The following is a 24,200-nucleotide window of genomic DNA, read 5'->3' on the forward strand; positions in this document are numbered from 1 at the left end:
CAAGGACTGTCAGTTTCAAGTCACACCTCAGATCACTTAGCTCTTCGGCTATAATTGTATGGTTACAGAACCGCACAGTATCGAAGGCATTTGGAGCCGAATTTGTGATTGTGTAAATCGAATCGTTCAGCGCTGCAGGATTATCGTGTTAGCTATACCCAACTCAACTGGTTTTGTTGCATTGCTCGAACCGCTGGATGGTACGGCGAAGACGATATTCGAGTCCGTGTGTCCGTCAGTCAGTCGCGCCGCGCGCACCGAGCTCTCCGCTACTCTGTCACGCGTGTTTGCGTACTCTCCGCATCCGCAGCTGCCCTTATCAAAACATTCCCGCATTGGGATCGATCTGCACGTCTCTACGCTACTGGTGATAACGTACGACCCCCGAATGACGTTGCGACTGTAGTGTCCTGTTTATACTGTGTTGTGATTTATGGCTTGTGAATATCGGTTATCGGATTATTGTTTACAAAATTTGTATTAATTTATCACACTTCGGAAATAATAGGTGAGTACATATTAATAAGCATTTTATTTAATAAATAGACATATATGTAGATTTATTAAAAATTATTTCAAATTTTATTCGGTATTTTCGTAATGATTTTGATTTTCATTTAAATTAATCTAAAATATTCGCAGTAGATTAATAGAAAGACTTCTTTTTTATATTTATTATATTAGCTTTCAATGCCTGGTAGTTTTGATTGTTTTTTAATTATGACAATAAAAAAAATTAAGGTATGATAATGATCTTGAGATTGTTCAAATAAATAAATAAATCAGTTTTTTAAGTTCATTTATAGACGTTTAAGTAGAGTTTAATGTAGAGCTACAAAAATTAGATTAAATCTATTCTATAGTCTACTTACTTTAGTATTATATCTACTTACTCGTAGCGTCCTTTATATCTCTAGAAATTCACGAAATCAACTTGGCTATGTAATGTAGCATTGTCGATATACTTACTCGTACTTCTTAGTCATCTTATTATGTAAACAATGTATTCAGTGTTTTTTTATGTAACATGTTCTTTAAACAGAAAAAAACCAGTGCGTTATAAAATAAATAAAATATATATTGTCTAGATGGCCTTATTTAGCTTTATTATTTTTTTAAACATAATTTATAGCAAAGATTGTTTAAATACTAAGACAAGTAAAAAAAAAGACTTGTAGAGATACTGTGATGTCGGTTTTCCTTATTTGATTTTGTCGTAGATCTCTATGCATAATTTAACTCAATGTAAAACCTTACTAGCCACCTATATATAAACCTTCCATTATGGATAAAAACTTATAAAAAAAATATCTAGTTTAGTAACCTACTTATTTTATTTATTACAGTCTCGTTATACCTACGTGCTGTAATGTTTAAGTAGGTAAAATATTTATGAACCGTAGAAATAAAAGTATTTACGTCTCCTTTGTCAACCTAAACTTTTTTTCTGGTCTAAAGTTTATTTAAGTTAATACTCTTAAGTATTTACCCACCCAAACCTTAAATACAATCCAATTTTTGCATATCTCTGCATTTTAATAAGTATATTGAGATAGTTGTCAGTGAAAATGTTGGTTACATGTGTAACTTAAGATTATATATTATGATATTGCTTTGCATATACGATTATGAAGTTCAACATGAAAACATTATAACGTTTTTGGTTCATCCAGAGTATGAGTATGTTTTGCTAAACAAGCTCAACATAGAACATAAAGTTTAACATGACATTATAAGTAACAACATTAGACGCAAGTTATATTTTAATTGCTTAAAACAGAGAGTTAGAAAAGTTAGAGTTGCGTGCTTTGATTTGAACTCGGCCTTCCGAAAGTGAAGCCGAAGTCCTAACCACTGGCCTTTAATCATTCATAGCATAACATTGTTCCCCTGCTAAGAACAAACTCCTTTTCTCATAGGATATACCAATAACCAATAGGTATAGAGTTAAGATACGCTTCTCTAGTGCTAGTTGGCAAACTTTATTTTTATTATATTATAATATTATAAATACTAATGTAAGTATGTTTGTTACCCTTTTACACTAAAATTTCATGATTTTAGTTAAATTAACTACTCAATAGATTTCAATGCAATTTTGCATGTACGTTTACAATGCTACACAGACGGACATAAGGTGTCTTTTAATTATTATATATTTAGCCCGAAAACAAAAAAATATTGTCAATATTGACATTAAGGCCAGTTAAATTGCCGGCCAGAACTAGTTTCTTGTTTACAAGATATGCATGTATTCTATTGTAAACCTATTTTTTATATAATTATAGAATACCTGTAAAATATACATCTTCATTACACCATAATACGTGAGAAACCTCGCCCCGATAAACGACTCTATGTCAATAACAACGCAATCAGTTAAAACCAATCGTGTTACAGTGATAATAATTTGTTACTCAGTTACGTTGCCCCTGACACTAAGATATCCTGATTAAAATAGAGGTTACACATATTTCCAATAATATTGTTCAATGCAAAATATAGTAAACCTACCTACATACCTCTATAACTACCTCGACCTAGGTATCAATTTTTTGTTTAAAATTTTAATAATGTCACGTTTTTACAAAGTTAATTGATTGTTTAAAAGTAAATATGGAATTGAAGGCCATTGATTAATATCCAACTTATGTTTACTAATAAATAAATCGAGGTGTCTGTCTGGGGTTTCAAAATAACTGCCCCTCCCTCAGATGACTTCTTGAACGGACTTCTTTAACCATACAACGTATTGAAGTTTATCGATAGTCTATCCATCTTTCTAGTCTAGGGCTAGTCTTTAAAACGGTCGAACCGATTTTGATGGGACTTTCACGACAACCAGAGGAAGTTTGCGAAAAAACAAATGTTGGACATCTTTCGTTAAGGTGTTGGAAAATTGTACGAAAGTCCTTTAAAATTAAATACCTCATTAAGCATTTTTAAAACACAACTTTCTGAAGGGGCAAATGGATCAAAGTATAATTGTTTTTTTTTGTCACAAACATTTCGTTTAGGGTGTTGAAGAGTTCTCTAAAAATGTTAGTCTCGATACTAAATATTATATGGAACTCTGAAAACTCGTCTGTAAAGTTGTGTGTGGCTGCAATAAGACAAAGTGACTTACCAACTCCAAAACTTTTGGTACTTAACCACGTGGAATTGTGTATGAAAACATTATGTTTAAACGAATTTTAAATTTTAACTTGAAACGCTCTTAAATATGCATCTAAGGACAAAAGACATATCCGTCCCACCAGACAGCGACAAAAAGATGAGGGTATTTTTACACTGGACGCAAACATTAAAGAGTTACCTAAAACGGGCGAGCAGCTGTTGAATATAACAAACCTATTTCGGTAAACGCTATTTTGCCCTTTATGCTCATGTTATGCTATAGTTACAACAACAAATATTTTTCAACATTGTAACCAGCCAACTTAGCCAGCCTATACAATACGCTACTGCTAAACGTATTTTAGTCTTTTATTTAGGTATACATTGCGTAGGTGGAATATAAATTAATTTAGTTTTTTGTTATGCCCATAGAAATCTTACTAACAACTAGACCGTAACTAGCTCTATTATTTTTTATACAAATTACAATTTTGTGTACTTGCCGGTTACAAATATTTGGAGCGATACCACATACTCGTAGGTACCTTCTGATCTTAGAAATATGAGCGTTATACAACACTAACAGGTTTCCTACCTTTGAATATATGATAAAATAATATAAAAAATATCAAAAATGTATCCTGAAAAGTACAGATGGACATGGATATGAAAAATACATATTAAAAAATTAAGAAAATAAAAAGTAAAAGCGGTTAATTTCCGTTATTGACGTATTTTGAATTAACAGGCAGAAAATAACAACGGTATGGACGATTGATTTCTTTTCGCTGTTTCGTGTAAATTCCGAGACGCCGTACGTCCACAATGTGTTTTAAAAAGTTCATATTATTCCTAATCTCGATGGAATAGTTAATATTTAATTGATAATCGGAGATTTTAAGAAAGCTTCCCAAATAAAAAAAGAATCACCTGAATTTGGTGCACAAACATGAGAAAAACACGTCGAAATATTGAGAACCTCGCAATTCTATTAAAAGGAGCCCGCTGCAAATATCACCAACAATAATGAGAAACATAAAAAATAAATAAGAATTTAATTAAAATACGCAATATAAATACACAACGTTGACATAACTCAATAAAGACAACATTTTTGTTTGATATAATAAAGACAACATTTCCAAATGTGTTAACGATATGACTTAATAATAATCGTAAAACAAAACCTAACGACTTTAGTTACCTAAGCAGATCATAAACACCAGTATGGCCATTATCCTACCGTAAATCTTCTAATGTACGTATAGATAGGTATATCTGGATACTCCATGATGGTTTTTATACAAGCATAACTTCCTACATCGGCCTAATGATGTAAAATAGGTAATGATAAACTTAATGCTCTCCCGGTACCGTTGTATGAGTACTAGATGTTACAGTAAATAAGTTTTTACTGATGTAAAGATTCCAGGCAAGACGTTGAATACTCTATTACTGGAAGATACTATCAGAAAATTACTAACCTAACATAGTGACGTCTCCTAGTTCATTTAGGTGTGTTTGGAGATTTTCCGTCCGCTCTCTTGCGCGTTACTCAGAACGATATAGCATTTAATGAATCCATTATTCTTTAATTCTAGTAATAGGTAGGTATTATGGAAATCTATGTTCCAAATAAACAATGGAACCATCTGAATTTGTTATTTATACATTTCAAATATTTCTGTGTCTGTAGCCTGCCAGCCCACATTAGAGCAACGTAGTGAGTCTAAGTTCCGGACCCTCTTTCCTTTGAGATGGGTATCCTGTACTCTGCAACAGTTATTAATAAGCTGAGAACGATGATGACAGATATGTGTCTTCACCACGAGATTTAAATTAAAATATTTTTAAATATTGGATATGTAAAGTCGAGCCTGCACGGTCTTAACAATTATTCATTGTAAAGTCAACATCTCCTGATGATGCTCCGGTTTCGGAGCGAAACGTGCGTAGAGGGTATATTGCCGAAGATCTGTTTGGTGTGGGGTATAAGGATTGAAAAAATTATAAATTACACCACACAGATTCTCCTGCTTTTCGCGGAGTATAGCAAATTAAGCTTAATTTTGATAATATAAAATAATTTTGGTCATGCTAAAAGCATATTAATAATTAGGTGTCGTCTAAATTCTTGGCGAATTAGCAGTTATTATGTATCTTTAAAGAATTTCATCAAGTAGTAGCAGTTCCTTCTGCTATCCCAACGCTAGAAAGCACGAGGTCTTGCCTGAGGTTTTAGAGTGAATTTAAAGTATCATTTCTAATGCCCGGTTGCCAATAATTTTTGACGTATATAATATAATGCTTTCTAAATAGGTCATACATTTATAAAATTAACTAAATTAATTAAATATCAATTACAAGTATTTATCTAATGGTAGTGACTACCTAGTAGTGAAACAAAAGTGGTATTAAAAAAGTTAGCTTGCTCGTTAGCTTCTCGGAATATATTATATACCATTTTTTTTGCATATCTCGAATAAAATAAGTAATTAAGAAAATAAGAATTAATAATTCATTGCCATGAGCTTGTGCAAATAACTGCTAATCTTCGCGGCGTTGCTACTGACTACTTATACCACGTTTCTGATAAACAAACCGGGACTACAGAATTTGTCAAAATCAATTGTGTAGTTTTAATTACTCAGTCACCTAATCATTGTTTTAGTCTTGTTTAACTTATTCACATTCACATAATAATAATTTATTCACAAGAATGTAGGTACATACAGTTTTTAAAATGTAAAGTAGTTATTATAATATTTATACAAACAAATGCGTGCCTCACAAATTATATTGGTGCGTATGTAATAAATGTATGTAATGGTGCCATTTACTTATACTAGTTGTAACCTATTTCTGCGGTTTTAAAGATCTAACGGGTGCGGCTGAGCGCTGTGAATTTACCAGGAGGTCCCGTGTTCGATGTTCGTCCCGGCAGGGCAATTTGGAAATTTATAACTTCTGAATTTTCTCTGGTCTGGTGGGAGGCTTTCGCCGTGGCTAGTTACCACCATACTGGCCAATACGTGCTGCTAAGCGCATTTAGTGTTCCGTTGCTATGTTTCGTGGAAACCGATTAGGGGCATCTTAGACGGCATCATCACTTACCACCAGGTGAGATTGCAGTCAAGGGCTTACTTGTAGATGAAAAAAAAACCTTATTACTTTAAAAATCATATTTAAATAATAAACATTTTGATATCAGCCATACGCCATCTTATAATTAGCACATAATTTTTGAACGAATCTTGTTAAAAGAACAGTGAGATCTTCTGCTTCAAGTATTTTATATATTCTTTTAAAATAAGGCCTTAGCCTAAGGATAATATTAAGCTAATTTTTATTGTTAATTACTTGTGTGGGAAGCAACCTGTGTCGATAGCTGCATGACATATACTGGCCACCTCGTCAATGAAATGAAATGAAATGAAATGAAATGAAATGAAATGAAAATACACTTTATTGTACACCTAACAGAAATTAAATTATAAACAAACAATGGTGTGTGCATAGCAGACCAAGAGGCTTAAATATGAAAACCTTCATCACTAGATAGAAGGACCTGTTTTTATATCAGTTGAAAAGATTCGTGTGCTCTGACCATGGCCCCAAAGTCCAACGCAAGCGCCATAAATACTTGCTTCTTATGTATAAAATACGTTTACTATTCACGTTTCTGATACGAACCGCTAAGGTGTGAAACTCCTTTCCGGCAGCAATATTTCCTACCACGTATAATTTTAATAACTTCAAGGCAAAAGTGAATAGATATTTTGTAGACAAGCGTGCTCTACCCTAGGCTCATCAATATTTTCTATCAAGCATGGCAGTCGTCGAAAGAAGGTCGTTTATCTTGTATTAAAATAAAAGAGTAGATATTTACTGGGTTAGCATTTTATCGGGTACCGCGCCAGGCTCTCGTTAGGTCGGGCCTCATACGTAAAAGTTATGAGCGACCTGCACATGTGGGTAATATGTTGGAAAATTACCTACAAAAAACACACGCCCCGTATAAAGTCTCTAAACAACCATAAAGGGCAAAAAAGACATCTAGAAACAAATGATAAAACAAGCCTTCCATATGCTCGTTTCACCAGATATTTATAAAAAACTAGCTGTTACCCGCGACTTCGTCTGCGTTTGATTTTGTTTTTATCGTATTCAGTATCGCTAAGCCTTAAATGAGTACATGTGACTGTCAATTAATTATGGACAAATAATTTACAATAAAATAAAATTGCGACTATAATGAAATATCTAAGCTATCCTATCTAAGTGTGCCAATTTAATTTAAAATCGGTTAAGTAGTTTATGAGTCCATCGCGGACAAACATCGTGACAGGAGATTTTTATATATTAAGATATATCTTATTAATCCTACTTAATACAATAAACGTGAAAATGACAAGTAAAGATGTTTGTTACTCTTTCACGCAAAAACGGCTCACAAACCAACTTGACTCAGATTATACTATGAATTAACAAAAAGGCTACTTTTACCATCGAAATATCCATAAATCAAGGATAGCCCTTAACTATAGCTATAGTTTTCCATACAAAACTTCCTCTAAATTAGATTTATACTAGGTAGGTATTCAATAAATTGCAATAAAGAAATTATATAATTTTAATTTTTTTATTCAGTATTTAGGCAGTCTGTTTATAAAAGAAGATCAATTAATATAACTAGAAAGCTGAATTCGCGTGTCTTAGATCCAGTCGGAAATTTATGTAAAGCCAAGATATATGGTCCACCTACTTAGAATCCAAAGAGTACATCGAGTGCGACCGCGATAACCAGTGTGCGCGGACGCATATGCGCATATGCGACCTGGATGCCACCCAACCGTCGCACGAAATATTGCGGTCACTTCATCAACGCTGCCATTATTAGGTATTGCCGACTTACACTGACCAAGATCCGAGTATTTTAATAAACCTAATGAGCCATCTATACATAGGCATTCGGGGTGAGGTATTACGGAGCAAAGTAGTAAGTGCGGGTACTCCAGAGAGGTAAAAATTTTGAAATGATATTTCGGCCATACCATCGGAAAGAAATAGATAAGCTTAGAAAGGATTGGAGGAAGCCTTTCAGAAAAGATACCTACTTAATAGAGGGATAGGTTTTATACATCCTTGTGCTTCGAAGGGGCGTTATAATCCGCCTCTCAAAAAAATTTGTGACGCCTGTCAGTTGTTCGAATAAACCATACACAAAACCTTGTGACAGCAAAATATAAATTTTAAAAAAACCTTATTTATTTAACAATATATTTTTTGGGCAAAATTATTGAATTATAACACTTTTATTGTACTCAATTTAAAAATACGGATAATATATTTATTTTAAATATATTTATGTCTAGTATGATATACATTAAAATAAAGTAATTTATTATAATATACATTGAATATTGATCTTTTAATAATATATATATTAGTAAATACTTTTTTAAACAATAAAAAAAATATTTTTATCTTGAAGCAACACCACTTCGAAGTTATATCGTCCATTCAATCCAGCTTTTACATATTACTCGCTTGGTTTGGACCTTTTCTATAATATTTTATTTATCTTAAATAAACGCATCGATTTTTAACAAAACAAGCCAGGCTAATAAAACGGTCCTATCTCAGCAATATCTTATTGAATTTTCTATTTATTTTATGATACTGTTTATCGGTTTATTAATATACCTAACCGGCAGGATGAAACATTGTTGCACATTTAAATGTAAGTCTATCTAAAACTTGTTTCCGTTAAAGAGCAAAATAATCGACGTGAGTAAAAAGCCAGCCTATGTCGTTTTAATAGTAAAGTACTCTGTAAGTAGAAAACAAGAAAACAGTGGCTTTAGAAATTATAGCTGCGAGTATCTACATAGTAATAAATATCTAATAGGTATATATACCGGGGCATTTGTAATAATTTCAGATTTATTTAAAATTGTGATACCGCGCCGGTGTCGTAAGTGGGCTACGGTTTTAGAGGCCCTATCGAGATATGTATCCCGATTCTAACAACATGGGTAACTTTTAATAGATCTTCTAGACAGGCACATAGGAAATGTAGAAGGTTATATTCCCTAGATGCACGGCTAGCATAGTTAAAATAAATAATAAATAAATAAATATGGTACGACAATACACACATCGCCATCTAGGCCCAAAGTAAGCGTAGCTTGTGTTAAAAAATTATTCCGCAACTCAAACCACTGACAGGGGATAAAATTTACGAGTTCACTTGCCAAGCACGGCAACAGGGAAAAGGAAAAGTGTACATCTGTTTAATCACTCGTATAATTATTTAAATGTGCGCCCATGCTCGGCCAGTGGATAAAACTGTCGAAGGAGGTAAGAGTAACCTTTCTCTGTGGAGAAAATATCTCCTGCCCACGCTAGCCACGCATGTGAGTTTGTGGACAAGCGCGAACCTCATTAAAAATAAAAATGATATCGTAAACATTGTTTCAGTATTTTTAAAATATTAAGCAAAAAATGGGACACTCATACACCAAGTGCTCAAGAGGGTAATTACCTTAATTAGAAGATATGTTTGGCAAATTTAAATTATTAATTAAATTAATAGTTAATAAGATAATTGTTGCAAGCTATTGGACTTTTATCCGATATAAACATTATTATTGTTATTATTATTATTAAATCGTATTTATACTCAAAAACACAAGAAAGAAGGCTCCGGAAGTATCTAACAATTTTATAGTGTCATTTAGTGTTCTTAATGTATTTAACCTACGTTACTTATCTTACAAGATTGCTATTACCATTACATGCCAGCGCAACATGTATCCTTACACTGTCTTTCAGCCATCAACAGTACTGTCCAATTAGGCACAATATAGGCAAAATACCGTGGTTGGACCACGACCTCTGAATTACATGAACAATGTCAACATTGAATTCCAAAAAAACTATAGGTAATAACCGCGCAACCACTCGTGACTTACTTCGAAGTAATTACCAGCAACGATCGCGCTTATAGTTTATATATTTAACTTTACATTACACAGATAATATTAAACAAAATTGCTATCAGCGGCATGCTTGATTATAATAGATAATTCCTAATTAATTTTCATAGTCCAGTAAGCGGTTCTTTATTAACTATGTATTTAATGGCTCTACCTACCGACAGTTTAATAAGCAATAATAATTTATAAGCGATACAATAAAATCTACCTTTATAACGAGCACAGACGTTATAGCCAGACTGTGTAGGTACTGCGTAACCTAAAAGTTGCGTGATTCTCCTATTGTAAAAAAAAACTACTTAGTATTAAGTGAAAGCTGCGTTACTCAATCTACGTAATAGAAAGAAATAAACGTTCTGTGGTCGATGACACTCGATATTCGATGATTTTCCGAAGGATAAACAAGAAATTCTAAAAAATACATTTTAGGAAGAAAATTAAAAAAAGCCACAAAACTTTATTTCGCTAACAAAGATAAATAAAAGAAGAGAAAGACTAGAACCTAGATGAGAAAGTTAGTTATAAACAAAAAAACCGTTTTAGTCCGCTTTCATATTATGAAATGAACGACAACTTCAAATCATGAGAAATATTGAATTAGTGTTTTAGTATACGATATCATGACAGGTCTCGTGTTTTTATTCTTTAAATTTTATCAGGTGTCATTGATAATGACCGGGGACCATTTTTCATTAGTAAAGTTAAAAGTCAAATTAATTGTTATGTATCTGCGTGGAACCTGTTCGCTTCCGGAGTTACACAAAACCAGTTCGGTATTCACAATTTGTTTCATTTTGAAAACATTTTTTAGTGTGTTTTTACTTCTCGTCCACAGCATCTCATTATGCAAGGCAATTAAAATAATTTTATATAGATAGCATAATGACGAAGACTTTATACACTTATAACGTAAATCGAGTGACTTATGAATATTGAAATGGGCCATTTAAGCTGTTAATTGATTAGACATTAATGTCGCAGGAAAATTATGATATTTTCAGTGACTTCAAGAATTGCCTAGGTAAAAATTTATGAAAAACTTAAGCCCAATATGCCTTCCTACTAATCTAGTAATGACAAAAATCTGAAGTTGTACTGTACTACGTGGCATCCAAATTATAATTATTAATATGTAACCAAGACGGTTGTAGCGGGATCTCCGTTCTGCTTTCGCCAGCTTGCTAAGCGTTTAATTCCACTTTTTAAGTTTTGCACCTGAATTAAATTATTTTTGTATTGTTGGTCGTATAATTGTCATATTACTAGATGTGTTGTATAGCCCGACTTATTTAAAACCCAAAGCGGTTGCCCGGCTTGCCCTCCGATTCAGCATAAGAACATTTCACAAAATTACTAGTAAGTAATGTTATTGCCCTGCGACATAAATTAGTAAAGAGATCGCAGCCCACGAAACTAAGCTTTGGAATGTAAAGATCGTCTTATTTTCATATTTTAAAACTGTACGACTGCTTGTTAATATACCTACTAGTAATTTAAACCGAATTGGCAACATTATCTCTCGAACATCAATACAAAACGAGTTTTGTTTTGTAAAACCTAAGTTTTGAGGACTCTTGAAAAATAAAACCTAAGTTTGAAGAGGATACAAGCGAGGGTCAAGCTCAAGTATATAATATATGAGAATTCATTTTGTCTATTGGTAAGCGTGTGCAAAAATTGTATGTACCTATATACATACATATATAAAATATATATGCATCACCGTTATAGATATGCATCATGCGTTTTACTTTCAAGAATTTCTAAATAATCAATCCGGAGTACGTAAGTACATCTATTTTGTTTATTTTAACTAACATGTGATGATTTTTAGAACCTACCTAAGGTTTTATTTCAAATTTAACATTTTTTTTTCGTAATAAATATACAAGTTATAAATTACAAAGATGAAGATACGCTAAGAGAGACGTACGAGTACATTCTCATAGTTGTGTTTTTAGTGTAAATTTGTATTATATGTAAACGTTACACCTTTTAATAGAAACAATCAGTTTTTTGGGCATTTAATGTTGTAGTCACTCCATAAGTACACTCTTTTGAACGTAAAAAGTACGATAAAACGTCAGTGGTGCCAATACTGTTCCACACCAATCTCTAAACTAAACTGCCAGGTCTGAAAGGATAGCCCATCCTTTTCTATAGGGAGCATTGTAAAAAGGATACCTCTACTTTATGAACTGTCAATGAAGATAAGAGATTTGTGTATAATAGAAATTGGCACCAGTCCCGTTTTTATCATGCGTGCCTAGCAGTGAATGAATGAACGAACACACTTTTATTGTACACCAGAGAAAAAAACCGAAATTAGGAATACATAGAGTAAGGTAGACGGTCTTACAATTTGGCGGCTTTATTACTACGTAGCGATCTCTTCCAGGCAACCAAAGGCGTAAAAGGACATCGCTATCTTTAGATTCAAGGTAGGTAGAGAGAATTCAAGCGGCAGTGGAACTTTAATAACCTGTTGATGAAGATGAAAGAAACCCTGACGTAACGTTTATACACCTTAAAAAAATATACTAGAAGCTCAAAATTCATTTAAAAATACCCAAGATACCTAGGTATGAACAACTAATGGTATGGTATGGAAATGGTAATGAACATATGTGTCGAAGAATTAAAAATATACGAGTAGACTACTAACACATGACTTTGCTAATGTGTGTTATTTTACACCATATTTCAAGTTTACGGCCGTTAGTTTTAACGCTCAGGAGAACACAGAAGAAAGTAGGTATACGTAAAACGTAGTTGTTCACACACGTATTTAATAGCTAGAGTAGCTAACTCTTAACTCATTTCTTGGGTTTCATTGAATTTCATAATATCAGGTTAAAAATATGAAACTAATAAAAAGGACTTATAGACGTCGTTTTTATATATGAAAGTAAACCATGTTTTAACTGCTTTTCAGTGTATGGTATGTTTTATAAATAATAAAAGCATTTGTAAACAATCTCTTAAATATTTGACTACCTACTTCGAGACATTGCTAAACAGACATAATCTTTAGAGTTTAATAGAGCTGTCGTATTCGTAACCGGGCCACGCCGTATTGCATTTTAGTCAAAAAAAACGGTAACAAATTAAAAAAAAAATAGCTTTTGGTTGTTACACCGAATAAAACGCTTTGCGATACGATGTACTAAAACGCCATTCCGTGACCGTGAAGCGTATCAAACGGCCTAAGATAATTACTATAATCGCTAGATTCTTCTCATCACACGTGTAACAAATCACCAGTGCGAGTTCCGGATGAGTCTCGTCTAATGTCTTGAGATCCGATCTACTGCCTTTGTAAGAGTAAATTGCATTTTCATTTTGCTATCATTACCTGTTTCATAAAAAGTGATATTGTAAGAGAAAAGTACGATGTATATGCACGCGGAGCAAGAATCTATCATATTATTGTGTTTTCTAAGAAAACATATTGGCATGCACCAATCTTTTTGTACCTACACAAAGTAATAAAACGAGGCTAACACGAAAAAGCAACCGATCCTTTTTGGGACGGAACTCTATTGACATCGGCGTAGCGGTCCAGACCGCAGGGCAGGTTTCAGTGGGTCCCATATCGGAAAATAAAAGCCACCTTTAAGCATTGAATATACGCTAGTAGACTTCGTGGACAAACGCATTATAATACTTCTTAATTCAGAAGCATGCAAAGGATTATCTGTAATTAAAGTAAACTCGCTAAGTGTATGTTTTAAAAAAAATTTATAACGCATGGTTATAAAGTAATATCATACTCACAACGCCAATATTAGGGGTTCAACTTTTAGGGTGGCCCAAAAATCACCAATCTCTAAACTAAACTGCCAGGTCTGAAAGGATAGCCCATCCTTTTCTATAGGGAGCATTGTAAAAAGGATACCTCTACTTTATGAACTGTCAATGAAGATAAGAGATTTGTGTATAAAAGAAATTGGCACCAGTCCCGTTTTTATCATGCGTGCCTAGCAGTGAATGAATGAACGAACACACTTTTATTGTACACCAGAGAAAAAAACCGAAATTAGGAATACATAGAGTAAGGTAGACGGTCTTACAATTTGGCGGCTTTATTACTACGTAGCGATCTCTTCCAGGCAACCAAAGGCGTAAAAGGACATCGCTATCTTTAGATTCAAGGTAGGTAGAGAGAATTCAAGCGGCAGTGGAACTTTAATAACCTGTTGATGAAGATGAAAGAAACCCTGACGTAACGTTTATACACCTTAAAAAAATATACTAGAAGCTCAAAATTCATTTAAAAATACCCAAGATACCTAGGTATGAACAACTAATGGTATGGTATGGAAATGGTAATGAACATATGTGTCGAAGAATTAAAAATATACGAGTAGACTACTAACACATGACTTTGCTAATGTGTGTTATTTTACACCATATTTCAAGTTTACGGCCGTTAGTTTTAACGCTCAGGAGAACACAGAAGAAAGTAGGTATACGTAAAACGTAGTTGTTCACACACGTATTTAATAGCTAGAGTAGCTAACTCTTAACTCATTTCTTGGGTTTCATTGAATTTCATAATATCAGGTTAAAAATATGAAACTAATAAAAAGGACTTATAGACGTCGTTTTTATATATGAAAGTAAACCATGTTTTAACTGCTTTTCAGTGTATGGTATGTTTTATAAATAATAAAAGCATTTGTAAACAATCTCTTAAATATTTGACTACCTACTTCGAGACATTGCTAAACAGACATAATCTTTAGAGTTTAATAGAGCTGTCGTATTCGTAACCGGGCCACGCCGTATTGCATTTTAGTCAAAAAAAACGGTAACAAATTAAAAAAAAAATAGCTTTTGGTTGTTACACCGAATAAAACGCTTTGCGATACGATGTACTAAAACGCCATTCCGTGACCGTGAAGCGTATCAAACGGCCTAAGATAATTACTATAATCGCTAGATTCTTCTCATCACACGTGTAACAAATCACCAGTGCGAGTTCCGGATGAGTCTCGTCTAATGTCTTGAGATCCGATCTACTGCCTTTGTAAGAGTAAATTGCATTTTCATTTTGCTATCATTACCTGTTTCATAAAAAGTGATATTGTAAGAGAAAAGTACGATGTATATGCACGCGGAGCAAGAATCTATCATATTATTGTGTTTTCTAAGAAAACATATTGGCATGCACCAATCTTTTTGTACCTACACAAAGTAATAAAACGAGGCTAACACGAAAAAGCAACCGATCCTTTTTGGGACGGAACTCTATTGACATCGGCGTAGCGGTCCAGACCGCAGGGCAGGTTTCAGTGGGTCCCATATCGGAAAATAAAAGCCACCTTTAAGCATTGAATATACGCTAGTAGACTTCGTGGACAAACGCATTATAATACTTCTTAATTCAGAAGCATGCAAAGGATTATCTGTAATTAAAGTAAACTCGCTAAGTGTATGTTTTAAAAAAAATTTATAACGCATGGTTATAAAGTAATATCATACTCACAACGCCAATATTAGGGGTTCAACTTTTAGGGTGGCCCAAAAATCACCGACTCCTGTGCTATTTTGTCCTGTCCTGTATAATTTTTAATTTACTAGAAACAAGTAATAATTTCAATGTCACATTGTTACCATGTTTAAGTTTGTTGTAAACACAGAATTAAGATCATACAGAATCCTCGCCATTATTGTATGCAGAGTATCCAAAACAATGAAAACTCCCAACGTACAACCAGTGGCGTGCACTGGGTTTCTTACCAGGTTTCTATACAGAAGGGAAATTGCATAAAATAGCTAAAATCCTTCTCCTAGGTGAGCTATATTTAAATTTTAGGGTAAGCAGTGCTTTTGTTCTCGCCACTGTATACAACTTACTTTACACCCGCGGAATGCTGCTAGCTCACAAACTTTTTCATTTCCCATTTTTTGGTAAACGTTTATAACTTTCAACTGCTAAATGGTATGAAGTGACTCACCGTTGGTTCGAGAAACACTGCTAAAGTGGAGTGGTTTTTTGATGCTTCAATATTATTGAGTCGTGTACACGGTTTCTGCATATTCTTAATTCTGTGGTTTTAAAGATACGCTGTTTTAAAAACCCGCTGGAACCGTCTTTTGCCCGGGATAAAACTATGTCCATCTTCAGTATAAAAGTTATATAGGCGCCGAGTAAGTAACAAACAAACACCTTTGTGCATGCATATCATTTTAATTCAAGGATTTAAGTAATTCAAGACTTTAAACTTTATACACGTAGTTAAAAGTAGCTCAGTAGCACTACACACAGGTGCAGCAGGTAATAAATATTGAGCGTACCTATCTCTATTACTAGAAAAATAACTTAATTAGATATTAGACCTGTGCGGGGTTCATTGCACCTGCCCGTTGATGAGATATCGTAACATCCAGCAGTATTGGAAGTTAATGTGACTCCGCCCAGAGTATATAGAGAAAGTAAATCAAAACCGTCAGTCTGGGAGCGTTTAATTGCTGGCGATAAAACAAATAGATTGAGAGACTTCTAGGAAGATTTCCTATCTAACGAATACATGGGAAACGAATTAATTGAACACTGCTTACCTATCAGAGAAAAGATGAAGCAGGTGGTTAACGTACTCTCGCAATACACATACGCTAAAATGGATAGAACCAGGCGTTACTTTGCGGAATTCCATGATATATTATGAAATATAGACAATTATTCATTGTAAAGTCAACATCTCCTGAGGATGCTCCGGTTTTGGAGTGAAAAGTGCGTAGAAAAGTATAAAAAGTATAAAGATTGAATATATTATAAATTTAGCTTCATTTTCATAATATGATAAAGTGTTATTGTAAATCTAAACGCAATTTGACTTTATAAACAGTTAGATGTTCTGCGACTTTGTCCGCTTTTTTTTCGATTTCCGGTAACCGCTAGTTTTCCCGGGTTATAAGTCTCTAGAGTGCAAGCAACCGACAAAGACGTACCGCTAAGCAATTTAGCGTTCCGGTACGATGTCGCTAAGAATCCTGTTACCAGCTTAGGCTGCATAATCCATTACCGTCAGGTGAGGCTTGAGCCGAACATATGTAACAGACACACTTTTGTAATTTTAATATTAGTATGGGTATGGTAAACAAATTTAATAAATAGACATAAAAATTAGAGAGTACCTATATAATAAATTACTTAAAAATACTCTAAATTCCGTTCACGTATACAACTACGCACTACACCGAGGTTTTTTAAGTCAGTTTTTTTAATCAACATTCTTCCAGACAAGGTGTAACATTAATGAAAGAGTTCCAAATATTAACCAAGGTTTATAACTTTTTACTTCCTTGCTTTTAAAACCCGTATCAGCCTTAAAATTTTGTATGGAGTTTGCCAAATTCAGTAGAGAATCTATTAACATCTTTAAAAAATCGCTACATATTATTATATCGCCCAGGTCGCGGCAAACATCAGCATTATCAGTGACACTTATGCCACATTAAAATGTAACTCTGATATAGTGGGTACCTTTCTCTACTATCTTCAAATCTAGGTATTAAACAAGGTTTAAAAAAGAATCTTGCTTCTTAAACCTGGATCAACAACTTTAAAAATTCTGTATAAGACTTTTCAAGACTTTTTACACCCGGCTAAGTTTGTTGTGGGCTTCTTCTTAGACCAGGACCCTCGTAGCTTTAGTTTTAAGTTTACGATTGTAGTAATCGCCATCACTACTCACTGCTATGTACACATTTTGTATATAATAACGCATCAAAAGTGCCATCTATGTGCCTATTTGAATAAAGAAATATTTGACTTTGACTTTTTGAATTTTCAAGTTTAGTAGAAAAATCGAAATATTTTATCATCCAGGTCGCAACAAATATCAACACTATCTATCTCAAGAAAATCTAACTCAGTCATCATGGGAACGTCAATCTACTATCTACTATTCCACACGTTAACCAAGGTTTAAAAACCAACTTGCTTCTTAAACCCGTATCAACGATTTTTAAATTCTGTTTGGGACTTCCCAAGTTTAGTAGAAAAATCGCAATATAGATAGGTAATATATCACCCATATCGCAAAAAATATCTACATTGTAAGTAAAAACACTTATATCACAATAAATTCTAATTCTGACATCTTGGGAACTTTAATCTACTATCTACTATTCATGACGTTAACCAAGGTTTAAAAAAATCTTGCTTCTTATACTTGTATAAACAATTTTAAAATTCTGTACGGGATTTCCCGAGTTCAGTAGTAAAATCGCAACATATTATATCACCCACCGCGACAACTATCTACATTGTCAGTACAAACACTTATCTCACAAGGAAATCTAACTCTGACATCGTGGGTAAGTTTCTTGGCTGCGTAGTCATCCATTAATGTATTAGGATAAATAACAATGAAGGTATCCGTGCATCAGAAAACATCAACGAAGTAGTTTACAAATAATACGTTATTGTCGACATTGTTTGCTTTCCAAATAATACCATTGAAATGAATGTTAAAGTTTACTAAAGGGTCTATGGGTAGTGCGTGGGTACAGGCTCTGGTGAAGGGCATTTCTCGTCAATGGTGGTGTCCGCCCACGGAACGCGTGCGCCGTCCGCCCGCCCACTCAATTATAAATTGTTCTCTTAACAGTACACGCGACAAATTGCCTATGTAATACCCATGATAGCTTGCTTTATTGCAAATGTGCTTTCTTCTTGCCCGTACTGATAACAGTGCGTGAGCGTTGCTATTACGGTTATAAACGTCCAGATTTTATGACTCGCCTATCTTTGTGATCATCTGTAAAGTCACTTGTAGGTTTTACAGGTAATAAAACTCTAATAAAACTTACGACAAGTGTACAAATTATCTTAGACTATATGCGTCGTTCTAGAGTATGTGTTTCATACGAATAAGTGCAAAAGATAGTGTTTTCGTTAAGTGGCAACACGACTAACGAAGTTTCATTGAATTTATGTTTCCATAAAATAATGTTTTGGAAAAACGTATCAATATCAATATCTCTAAGCTACAGCTTATTTTATCAAAAAGATTTTCGATATCGTTTAAAGCATTTGTACATATTTTGAAATCGTTGTGTGGATAACTAAATCAAAATGATAGTTTTCTTTTTTGTTCCACTACAGGTTAGCCCTTAATGCAATCTCATCAGGGAGTATGGTATGGGTTTCTATGCCCCGAAACTCTTTTTGCCCCGAAACCCGAATTGCTTAACCGTATGTCTATGTGGGTAGGGTGGTTAACTAGTCACGGCCGAAGCCTCCCACTAGACCAGACCAGAGGAAATTAAGAAATAATAAATTCCCAAATTGCAACTGCCGGGAATCGAACCCGGGACCTCCTACTTAAATTCACAAGCCTCACACCAATGCGCCGGGGAGGTCGTCAAAAAATAAATTATTGAGTAATTCGAAATTTTTGAACTTAATGTTTATGTTTTAATTTAATGTGTAGGTTTAGGGGTAGGTTAAAGCAGTACTTATTATAGTATTGCTGGGGTTTTATTACATAATTCTGTAATCCTCTTTTTAGGACATCAATGTTTTTGTAATACGCTGATTATATAAACTATACGTAATCTTAATTTTGAGATAATATTGTGTTAAATGATGGCCCTAGGCCTCAACTGCTCTTAGGAATAGCGCATAACAAAGTCGGATTGCTTCTATTCTCATTACAAAATTTCACTTATAAATTAGTTAGAGCAGTTAAACCCATATTTTATCGTTCATTAGTATTTTATATAAGCCCATATACAAGCCTCTAATATTATTATTTAAAATGGTATCATTTGTTATGAACATAAATTAAATTTTAACTATGAATTGGTTATGCACTGTCTTTAGTTACATCCTTTATATAAATGTAGGAAAATCATATTTTTCCCACCGTTTACTATCAAACAGTTCACACATCCAAAAATTTTTACAATTTTGTACATATATAATCATTGCCTACCTTTAATAGAACACTTTTATAACAGAAACACTTTCTAGATCACATTTTATAAAATACGTCAAAATACCATTAAAACCACATTCAATTTAATCTCATATAATTCGCAACGCATTCTTTAAGGACCGACTGAGCCATTTTTCTTCTAGGTAAACTGGCCAGGTTAATCATAGTACATTACTTGCGTTCCTGACATACCTTAGCGAGCAATCTCGCGCCAGATTTTATGATATTAGTTTGCTTATCTCTTACAATATTTGCACAGTCGCGTCGTATTGGTTCAAATATCGGAATTAAAATGCTATCTCGGCTGATCTGCACTCTAAAAAAAAATTGGTTATTCCTAACAAGATAGTGATTGTTGTGATCAAGCATCTTGATTCCATACGAGCCTAACAAGAACAGATACATAAAATAAGATGATAATGATTGTTTATCATAATTCAATGGACTGGGCAACTGAATTGCTCCTATGATTGTTACTTAACTAAGGCATATTCTTAACTGATTCAATTTACGTACTTGTTTAAGCTAAATAATTAAAAATCTAATCATACAAAGAAGTAAATAATAATAGAAACAACGTATTTATTTGTTAGAATCAATGAACATACCTACATTTTTAGCTCAATCTATAATGATACTTGCTGCTATAACTAATCAGCTTTTGTTGTTATGTTTATTATCATAATTGTTATAATTTATATAACGTCAACTAAGAGAAAATCTCTCTTAGTTGGCTTTCTTTTTTAGAGTGTGAAGATAATGCTTTTTCATTCGTCTGAAATCTTTAAATCTGTGTGAGCATTAATTAATTTATTCTGCCTTTTATGTTTTTTATTAAATGATTTTCATAGTTTATACCTATTTATTAGTCAAAGGCGTGAAATATCAAGTAACAGGACAAAGATGTTTTCTTTGATATCGTTGGATGAGGTGTCGTGGTCTTTGATTTATTGTTTCGGGTGTGATAGAAATTACTTCCTATATAGTTTTTTTTAGTTGTGTCTTTAAAGTCTTTATGAAGTGGTGACAAAGGAATAAATCTTAAGGTATGTAATAAATAGGTAATTAGGTAAAATTCAAGGAATCATGTCTTATAACTGATTCTCGAAATAAATAATACTAGCAGACCCGGCCATGCTTTGCTTTGGTTTTCTTGTATTCCGTTCAATAATTAGGTACTAAGGAAGTGATTAGTAAAGAATTAAGAAATGTTCAAAATATAGCAATTATAAATTAAGATATATCCTATTTACAAAAAAAAGTTAATTTCGATTCAGTATTTTCAGAGTTCTTCCCGGACAAACATAATGCCACTGGAATAATATATAAAAGATTTATCAGACAACCATAGCTTATCTTCTTCTACTTTAAATATCACTAGCTGACCTGTGCAATTTCTTTGCAACAAATCGGTTATTACCGGAAAACACAAATAAAATGATATTTTCTAAAAATGAATCCTAGCTACATCGATTTATCGCCCCCGAAACCCCCTGTATACTAAATTTCATGAAAATGGTTGGAGCCGATTTCGAGATTCCAATTATTCCAATTATAAATACAAGAATTGCTAGTTTAAAGATATAAGATATATATCAAGAGATATATTTCTGAAATTTATTTTGTTTTTACGTCTTCACTTACAACTACTCAAAGCTTTTTTTTAAACTCGAAAACTCAAACAACATTAATAAATAGATCATCATCATCGTATCGACCCATTACCTGCCCACTACAGGGCACGGGTCTCCTCTTACAATGACAAGGGTTTAGGCCGTAGTCCTCCACGTTGGCGAGTGCGGATTGGTGGACTTCACAAGCATTTGAAACATTACGGAGAACTCTCAGGCATGTAGATTTCCGCACAATATTTTCCTATGCCGTTGAAGCAAGTGATATTTTAATAACTATAACGCACATAACTTAGAGACAGACACACAAAGAACAGCAAGAGACAGAAGAGTTAGAGGTGCGTGCTGGGAGCCCGAAGTCCAAACCACTAAGCTATCACCGTTTTATAAATAGATAGGTACCTACATAATATTATAGTATAATGGGTTGCCACTTGACTGCATGGACATTTACCTGGCGTTATTCGGAGCAATCCCTGCGGTTGAAACATAACAAGCGAACGATCAAAGGCTTTTAGCGCCAAGCGTCCGTCCGGCAGTAAAAAAAATAATAGGGAATAACTCTATTTGCCTGTCACGCTGGGCGAATAAGACCCGAACTTCATTGCTGCCATTAGAAACTCGCCGTTGAAAACGCCGCCCTATTGTCCGCGGTAGATGGCGATAAATTCTGTACGTGATGGAATTTTTATATATCCGATCCCTTGACGCCACCGGCATTATGATTCAGGTTAAATTAATATTTTCTTTTATGCTTTTATGAAACGTACAAAGTTTTATGTATTATCTGTTGTATGATATCTCAATCTACGAGTATAAGCAAATCTAGAACCGCCTTTTCAAAAGTGTAAGCTAAAATATCACAAAACTTTGCATTACGAGTCGCGAATAGTAGCGTGGCAGACGTAGAGATGTAAATAATTTGCCAGACCCAGGATTCAAACCCAGCACCTAATCTGTAGTTAAACATACTATCCAACAAAGCAATCTCTATGTAACTATTATTAAAGAAATATTCATTGCCAACATGCAACAAGATACAAACAAACATAAATTAAGCTGACCGCACATGTTCGGTATCAACACCTAAATATTTAAGCTACTTAAAAGCTTGAAACTGCTTTCACAAAGTAATGTTTACTTCAGAATGTTTCCGTGGAAGTACGAAGGTAATAAACAAACAGCACGTTATTGAAATGCGTTTTATTTCATTTTTCAGCCGAGCGTCGCCTGCGCACGCCTTCGACGTCTGTCTGCTCCATGAGCATTCCTGGTATGAGGTGAGTCATCGTAATATATTTATAAAGTTATATGCTCACCATATTTAAACCAGAACGTAAAGATTTGCCTCACTGTGAGATTCTCGCACTTGGTTGAGAGAAAAAAACACGCAACACGAGCACTAGAAATCGTTCATTTATCATCTATACTAATGTATAAATCTATAGAGTTTATTACGGTTTTTCTGTTAAAACTATTAAACTGTACATCCGATTGAATTGAAATTTTGCATCCATGTAGAGGATACATTGAGTTAATGGATAGGCTAACTTTTTTATAAATGTTAAATCTCCGAAGTGTACAGCGGGGGCGTTAAAGATTAGAAAAAAATCATAAAGACTAAATTTTGTATTTTAACTCTTTTAAACATGAAATGTGGTAATTTTTTTGGGCTACGTTACGAGCAAACAAGAATGTATTGAATGAAGTTTAAATCACACAATCGGTTACGGGAGTGGAGTACTACAACTAGTTATATATAAGAATGAAATGCTGTTCCTTAGTCTCACTAAAACTCGAGAACGGCTGGACCGATTTGGTTTATTTAGGTCATGAAATATTCGTGGAAGTCTAGAGAAGGTTTAAACGGTGAGAAAATTACTAATAAATTCAATTCTTCTGGACATGTTGTCAACTACCTCCTCTTTAACGGCAGGACCGAGGACAAAAAATCCGAAAAAAAAATGGCAGCAGGCGGATATCGGAGACTTAGTGATAGTGTCTCCATGGGAACCTTCGGTTATGGTCTTTACAGAAGCTTGGTGCCAACGTTCTTTAAAGACCTTTCGCACTATATCGATCGCTACTAGACCGCGTCGTAGAAATAGACAAGATTGAAGTAAAAAGTGACCGAACAAAATTCGGTTCTTATGTGAACCGTGACCGAATTGTTTAAGGTCAATAACATAGGTCAACAAAAATATCTGCATTAACAACAAGATTCGCTTATTGTCGTTCAGTGTCAGGATAAGAAAAAGACGTCCATTAGAAATTCCAGCTGTACCTTTTCTAGTATTAAGTACTTTAGGTAAAAACAGGGAAAAGTTTAATAATTTATGTGTTATTTTGTAAAGAAATTAATTAAAATAAACAGATATGTAAAACCCAAAGTTTAAAACTGCGTTGACTGGTCAAACTTAAAAAGGGTCGTGAATTAAAAAAACATGCTTGTTGTATTGTCAATGAAGATGGGTACATTAAAGCTGCAAAATTGGGGC

General features: G+C 33.8%; 1 protein-coding gene across 1 annotated transcript in view; it reads left to right on the forward strand.

Moving 5' to 3' along the window:
* Positions 1-257: 257 nt before the first annotated feature.
* LOC120628264 overlaps positions 258-24,200 on the forward strand; it is a 36,686-nt gene continuing 12,743 nt past the window's right edge. The window contains exons 1-2 of the mRNA XM_039896552.1: positions 258-508; positions 22,922-22,982. The gene's annotated coding sequence lies outside the window, so the exon portion shown is untranslated. The remainder of the gene's footprint in view (positions 509-22,921; positions 22,983-24,200) is intronic.

This window comes from Pararge aegeria, chromosome 2 (assembly GCF_905163445.1).
Source record: "Pararge aegeria chromosome 2, ilParAegt1.1, whole genome shotgun sequence".
NCBI lineage: Eukaryota > Metazoa > Arthropoda > Insecta > Lepidoptera > Nymphalidae > Pararge > Pararge aegeria.